Below are 8,118 nucleotides of genomic sequence, written 5' to 3' on the forward strand. Positions count from 1 at the left end.
CACTGGGGCGTCGAGGAGGAAGCAGGAGGTGGCCAGGGGAAGCAGGAGGTGGCCGAGGCCTCTCGGGCGCGCGCCACGCCTCGCCTCTGCCTACTGGCAGAGGAAGACGACAGGGGGGGGGGATGGAGATGGGCTGGGCCGTGCTGGGCCAGGTAAGTGGGCGCCAGGTAACTTCCTTCTCCCTCTCTCTTTTATTTCCTCTTTTCTATTTGTATTTTCTGTAGTTTGTTTTGATTTAGTTTTAGACACTAAATTATTTTAATAAATTCTGTAGGTTTTTATGTGGCTTGCTAAAATATATACAAAGCCACTCACAAACCTCCAGAATTATTTGGAGTCATATTTAATATATATTAAATATAAATCCAAAGCAAATAGTTATTGGATTAATTCAAATGGCCCAAAATAATTAACTCTGAGATACCAAAAATATTGTTTTGAGTTTTACCTCTTTGCAATATTTTCAGAGACTAAGAGGAACATTTTCTTGGACTTCTTTGAGAAGATTTTAATGTTGATCATTTTTAGAAGGTTTCTGACGCTTTGAAAATTCCCCAATTCAAATTTCATTTGAATTTAAACATGATGCACACATGAGGGTCTAGCCTAGTGCATAACAGGACCAGGGATGTGACAACTCACCCCCACTAAACAAAAATCTCGTCCCGAGATTCAAGCTTAGGGTAAGATGAAGGGGTAACGCGAACTAGTATAATCTTCACGATCCAGGGTGCACTTCATGAGAGTGTTGATTCAATCACCATCTTTGTCTTGTCGTCTTGTTCTGAGAACTCCAACTAGCATGACAGCAAGAGGAAAAGGACAACTCCGGAAGAATCGATCTTCTCGAAGATCAATCAACTTAGGTTCAGCTCACAAAGTGAGTCATAGCAACATCTCTTGAGCTGAGACACGAAGCATACATCTAGAGGGATGGAGTGAAACGGATGACGAAGGTTTACTAGGTAGGCAACAATTCCACACCTAAGAGGGTGTGAACGGTTGTCAACGTAGCGAGGAGTTAAGTTGACATGACACCATAATGATGCACCTTAGGGAAGGTGACTCGAAGATATATCCCCTTAAGTGGCAAAAAGAATTACCTTTGATTCAAAGATCATTGAAACTCTTCATACCAGCCTAAGGCAATTCACAACGATCGTTTGGCGGAGTGCAAAGGAACGGTACACCCGGACTAGGATGGATGATGCGGACTACCTTGTTGAAGACAACGTAATGGATGAATTTGCTTATCACCGGAAATGGAAGAGACCCATGGTAGAATGGCACATTGGCGGTGCAAGCTGAGAACAAAATGCAAATGCTGGGAAAGATTCTGGTAACTGAGGAAGAACCCAACAATAGAGAGTGAATTCACTGTTTGAAAAGATCATAGCATTGCCGAGGAAACTGAGAGCATCCCAATTAGTGTCGATGATAACACCTAGCGCTTGTGCGTGCTCTCAAGAACTTGAGCATTTCCATATTCATCAAGGTTTTACCAACATCCGTGTCAAGGATCCTGGCAACACAACTTGCTACCATGATGAATGATGATGGATGATGCAGATGAAAAGGAAGACAACACTTTCTCAGATTTCACCTTAGCGAGGCCAAGGAAATAAAATCTGGATGATCGACCGAGAGACATTTAGCACTCCGCTTCTAATGTTCTCCTTGATGTGCTAGCGTATCCCATTCATTGAAATGGTTTGGTATCTAGAACATCAAGTAAAGGTCGGACTTCGGGAACACAAAAATCTATAGGGAACAACTAGGGAGTAAATCCTATGAAGTCCTTATGGGAAGGTGGCCAACTTCTTCAAGCAGGATACTACAATAATAGGTCTTCCGGCTGGGTGTGTTGGCCATAACATCCACTTTACCGGTTATCGAGGGACCAATATTATAGTTCTTGGGGAAATGTTCCAACCCATCATATCTGCCTGAGATTCAGATCTGATTGGTGTCAGGATATTCCAGACTCATCGAGTCTGGGAAGAAAAATGAAAGTTTGCAACACAAATCGACGAGATGACGTTGCGAGATTCTCAGGGAATGAACTACGATAGTAAGCTCCAAAACATGAGCTGGTTCTGCTACAAACATGTGAGCACGCTGTCCCAGACAAACATGATCCCATGGTAGTCTTGCAATAAAACACCACCGAGTTCAGGTGGGGAACCATCATTAATGACATCGAAGTCTCCACGCATGGAAGTCCAAAGAGTTCACCTTGGACAGACTCCTTTATCTTTGAACAACTCAATCAGTGGCTTGGTGTGCTAGGATATACATATGGAATGAAGATGATCAGTCTATCAGACCATAGAATACTTCGCACATGCATGACTGACTTGCGATGATTCCAGAGGAAGCAAAACTAACTTTCTCAATTTCATGGCAGCAACTTTCACCAATGCACGTGTATAAGAGAAAGTCACTCCTTTCATCAAACAAATACTTCATGAACGGAGCATGAAGAAAATGCTTACACAAGTTTCCAACACTAGCTTAACGTTCAACAAAATCATGGAGGAGATAAGGATGTTGTCAATGGGCTCAACAACAATTCATCCGGGTTCCCTTTTAAAAGGAATTCCATAGTTAAGTGAACACGGTGATAGCATTGGTCAGACCCGAAAGATATAATGGTGTATGCTCGAGGAACAACCACGAGTAAGACAACATTACGAATATCGTTGGTTCTGATTTGATTTGACGATAGCCCATACTCAAATCAAGGGTTTGGGTAAGATAATAGATCCAACAATTGATCACGAGGATCAACCAATAAAGATATCATCTTTCTTCAACACACACACAACAATATCCCTTAAAATGACTAAGCCAGACAATCTTTTATCTTCCAACTCTCCAAGTTGTTGTTTAGCTTGGCCAACTAGCTCAGGGGTATCCCACACAGATTCTTGGAGAAGGGGTGGTTTACAGGAAACCATCTTGATCACGGACTCAACATAGCGGTCAGGTGACAACCTGGTAATACTTCCGAGAAGATATACGGAAATCACGAACCACCAATATGTTATTAAGCTCGAGAACGACCTTGCTTTTCAGGGCAAGACGATATGATCAAATGAGCGAGGACTTGACGAAATCCTAACTCATCAATCAAAGAGTGCACCAGGAAATAAGGATTAGGTAGCACAATCTATCTTAGAATGGTGATTCAATAACCAACATGCTAAGAATAAGATTATTGTACATTAACTACCAAGCAACGGGGTTGCTAGGAGTATTGAGTTCACACATCATGATTCACTTGTCGGCACTCCGGCTGCAACAACACGGAACCGAGGAATGAAAAAGGATGGCGAGAGGTATCACTATGTCAAGAGTTCACAAAAGGTGGTGCAATTCTCATGAAAATCCTGTCATAAAAAAGGTAATACTTCAGGGTAGAACAGACCAGAAGCTGGATTGCAACTTGATCTGCGGAACACAACTACTTTGACCCAATCCTAAATATGGATGAGGTACTGGAGTTTGTTTCTCCTAGTCATTCCGGAAGAGAATGGCTTGACGGACCACAAGAGTAATAGGCATCGATAAACGAATGCACGCATACTCTTGACTATCAATTGATAGACGAAGGTCAGTAGACAACTAAAGAGGGACAACTCAAAGGAACATATAACTTTCTGAGTTGTGGATACATAGATTAGTATGTCGAACCAAGTTCAACATAATTCTTCCGGATAACCCATGCAGAAAGGTTGAGCTGGCAGAGTCGCAATATAGAATGGAGAACTCATAGAGGGCCTGTTGTGATCTTTTGATCCAACAAACTTCTGCCATAATGGTTCATGGTATTTGGAAGAACGATATACCACGGACCTCGAGGACTAACGCAAAGGTTACTAATAACCTAAGGGAGCTAGCAATTACTATCAACATGATGTAAGTAGGGTGAATCTCGGGTTCAAGAACCCAGGAATAGAATACCTACTACTAAGTAGCATCACGGGATGCTTTCGGGAATAAAGGCCAGAATCATCACACTAGGACACAAATCATGGCTAGACCACTAGATGATCCCCTGAGACACCTAGGGTCATAATAATAACTCCAACATAATTGTCAAGGCAATAGAATACCTCAACTCAACAATTAGTGTGATTGAGCTAGCATAAAGGAACATCGAAACCAGAGGGAAAGGATTTTGCAAATGCATCAGACTATTTAGAAACCTGGGATGACTCGGACAGCATAACGGCTGTAAATGCTCAGAAAAGATTTGAGACATTCACAAAAATGGTGGCATAACCACTCAGAAGCACAATATCAAGGTCTCGAGATCAACAATTAACATACGGAAGTAATAGGATCTGAAACGAGGCTTAATTCCAACAATTCTATAAGTCTACGGATTAGTAACATGTGATCCTGATGGAAAGAAGAGATAGCCTAGTTCTTAATCCCCATAGAAGAGAAGATGATGACTCAGATCAGAAGGCCATGAGGTATAAGGAGTAAAAAGAGCCTTACGTTCCATCCCACAATCAATTCCCTTATATAACTAAAGAATTTCTAGACTCAACTTCGACCAGTTTGGCTTGGTAATCCTACAGGCAGTCAAGCTCTGATACCAACGCTGTCAGGACCCCGACTCGATGCCACATAGGTCTAGCATGTAACACCTCATATCACTTTGTGGCCTCACGCACGGTATCCCACGGGTGTCGTCTTACCTTTGCCCGGGGCCGTTTGCGCCTTTTGGCACACGTATATGAGAGTGTCGCTAGCACCCATATGATAAGGAGCCCGGGCTGACATGGCTAGTCGTAAATCCAAAGTGGCACAGACTTACAGGGACAGGCATTCATGACCCAGCAACGAACGTGTCGGTCATCAACGAGTGAATCCAGGCTGTAGCACTGGGCTAGCAGGACTCCGGTGCACCGGGCTGTAGCAGGCTAACAGGACTCCGGTATTCATCGCGTGACATTTCCCCGAAGGGACAGACACAGGAACGAAGAAGGACACATGCTGGCCAGCCTAAGTGTTCCGGAGCAGTAGCAAGCTACCATGGCTCGGTGGAAGCACTAGGAGACATTTCCCGGTAAGAGAGGCTACTAAAGATAAACAACTAGATAGTCAGATCCCACACATACCAAGCATTTCAATAACATACACACAATATGCTCGATATGTGCAAACACAACATGGCATCACAACATGACTCTACGACTCAAGTATTTATTCAATAGGCTCCGAGGAGCGAGATATTACAAACATGAGTCTCATGACCCAACATTTAGAGCATACAAAGCAAAGCACAAGCGGAAGCTATCATGTCTGAGTACAGACATCTATAAATGAAAAAGGCTTAGAAGCCTGACTATCTATCAGATCCTGCCGAGGGCACAAGATCGTAGCTGAGGTAACAAGCTAAACGTCGAAGTCCAAGCGGAACTACTAGTGAGACTAAAGTCTCTCTGCAAAAACATAAAATAGGCAAACGTGAGTACAAATGTACCCAGCAAGACTTACATCAGAACTAACTACATATGCATCATTATCAACAAAGGGGATGGTGGGGTTTAAATGCAGCAAGCCAGCTTTGACTCGGTGGCTATCCTGAACTACGACTGCAAGGAACTCTTTTGAGGTGGCGCACACGAGTCCACATATTCACCATATCAATACACCACTATGGATCCGCTCCCGTCTCCCTACGAGAACGCCATCCATAGCACTCACGCTTATGTTGCATATTTTAGGGTATCCACTTTCACTTGTCTATGAACTGATATAAGCAACCCAGAAGTCCTTTTCCGCGGACATGGCTATTCGAATAGATGATGTTAACCCTGCAGGGGTGTACTTCTTCATACATGTTTCCACCACTTAGCGTCCGCACACGACATGTGCTCGGCAGACTTCAAGCGAAAGCCGACGTGGGTGTAGACCACGACCTACCTAAACACCTAAGTCTCTACTCCAGGTTTATCGCCTATTCGGGTTCCATCCATGAGGAGATCCGGCCGGAGTTTCGCTCACAGCCCCAAACGATGTGAACAGGGTTCCGTGACACCAAACGGGTGCCCGGTATACCCAGCCACGTGCCTACCGCATCACAGCCCACCCCTACGGTCAGCGCTGTCCACGGCCTCCAGCATACTACAAACACCAGAAACTACTTGCAACTCCTGGACAAAGGACTAGGGTGAATAAGAAGTCGAGCGGGGTCATATTTCAGGGCCCAATGCATGGTAGAAGCTGAATCATGGATCACAAACACAGAACTCAGTTCCTAAGGACGGCTTCAATGAGACAACCCACCATGTACTCCTACATGGCCTCTCATCGATACCTTTTACCAAATCGTGTTCACACACTTAGCTCACGCACGGTAGGACATGTTCATACACCTCTGATTCATTCCCGATGAATCAGACCTGACTCAACTCTAAGCAGTAGCAGGCATGACAAACAAGCATGGATGAGTAGGCACAACAGGGCTCAAACAACTCCTACTCATGCTAGTGGGTTTCATCTATTTACTGTGGAATGACCGGTCATGCAAAGGATAAAGGGGTTCAGCTACCGCAGCAAGCAACAATATGTCGTTGTTGTCCTAATGCAGTAAAAGAGAGCAGGAGCAAGAGAGTGGGATTTTATAGGAATGAACAAGGGGGTTTTGCTTGCCTGGCACTTCTGAAGATAACATTGAGTCTTCATCAGTGTCAACGATCACAACATCGGAACATCGTCTACCGGGAGGGAACAGATACCGGCAACAAAGAAGAAATACAATCAATGCAATGCACAATATGATGCATGCTCATGACATGGCAATATGAATGTGTTTTGAGCTAATGCAACTAGCAACAGATTAAATGAAGTTGGTTTGAATACAAGATTCAAATTCAAACTCCATATGTGATTATTTAAATGCCCTTTATATGATTTGTGCTAAACAGCAGCTATAAGTTGTTCTAACATGCATGAAAATGGTACAGATGGATTCCTTGAATTTTTCTGATAATGTTTCATATATAAATTATTTCATTTGGAGTTACGGTTGAATTTCTATGATTTTTAGAAGTTTATACTATTTTCTGGAATTTCCTGAATAAAAATAAATCCAGAAAATACTTATTGCGTCAGCATTGCGTTACTATGACGTCAGCAGGTGAACAGACGCTGCTGCTGGTCAATCCTGACCAGTGGGGCCCACTGGTCAGTGACTCAGGTCTGGATTGAGTGAATGACAGGTGGGACCGGTCAACGATGACTGGGCCAGAGTCAAAGCTGACATGTGGGGTCCACGGCACTAACACTAATTTAACCGAATAATTATATTAACCTAATTAAGCGCAGGGGCCCACATGGCAGTGGCTCTGGGGGTGTTTAGCGGGGTTGTTAGCACTAATTAACCGGCGCCACGTCAGCAGGTGACGTCGGCGACCACAACAGCGGCGGGAACTCGCCGGAGTTGGTCGGGGCGGCGCTACAGGCTGCGGTTGGGCACCCTGAGGGCACCAAGAGGGAGCCCGTGCTCCCACGCGTCTAGGAGCGCATGCAGCTGGGCACAGGGAGGCCGGGGTCGACGGCGGCGACCAGAACGGCGGCGGCCGGAGCTACGGATTCGGGCGAGTTAGTGCTACGGTGTGCAAACGAGCGAGGTGAGAGGCTAGCGGAGCGCTACGCGGTGCGGGGAGCGAGTTAGGCACGCCAGGGTGACCAAATGGTCACCGGAGCTACGCCGGCGACGAGCTCAGGCGGCGGCGTGCTACGGCCAGCTATGAAATGGCGGCTACGGCGAGCGGCAAGCCACGGGGTTAGGGGAAAAACGTGCAGGAGCTCACGGTGGTTCGGATGAGATAGATGACGAGCTCGGGGAAGCGGAGACGGCGGCGAATCGACGGTGAAGATCCTTGGCGGCCGGCGATGGGAACGGCGATGGTGGCGGTGTTGCAGGGTGTCCGGCGGGGCATGGGTTGGTGGAGAGGGAGAGGGGGTCGAGGCGGAGCCTTTGAGCGCATCGGCGAGGCTAGGGGTGGCCGGTGGCCACAGGTACGGCGACGATGACGGCGAGCTCCGCTCGGTGGTGTGCGCGAGAGGGGAACAGAGGAGGGGATGGAGTCCAGG

This window comes from Triticum dicoccoides, chromosome 2A (assembly GCF_002162155.2).
Source record: "Triticum dicoccoides isolate Atlit2015 ecotype Zavitan chromosome 2A, WEW_v2.0, whole genome shotgun sequence".
Classification (NCBI taxonomy): Eukaryota; Viridiplantae; Streptophyta; class Magnoliopsida; order Poales; family Poaceae; genus Triticum; species Triticum dicoccoides.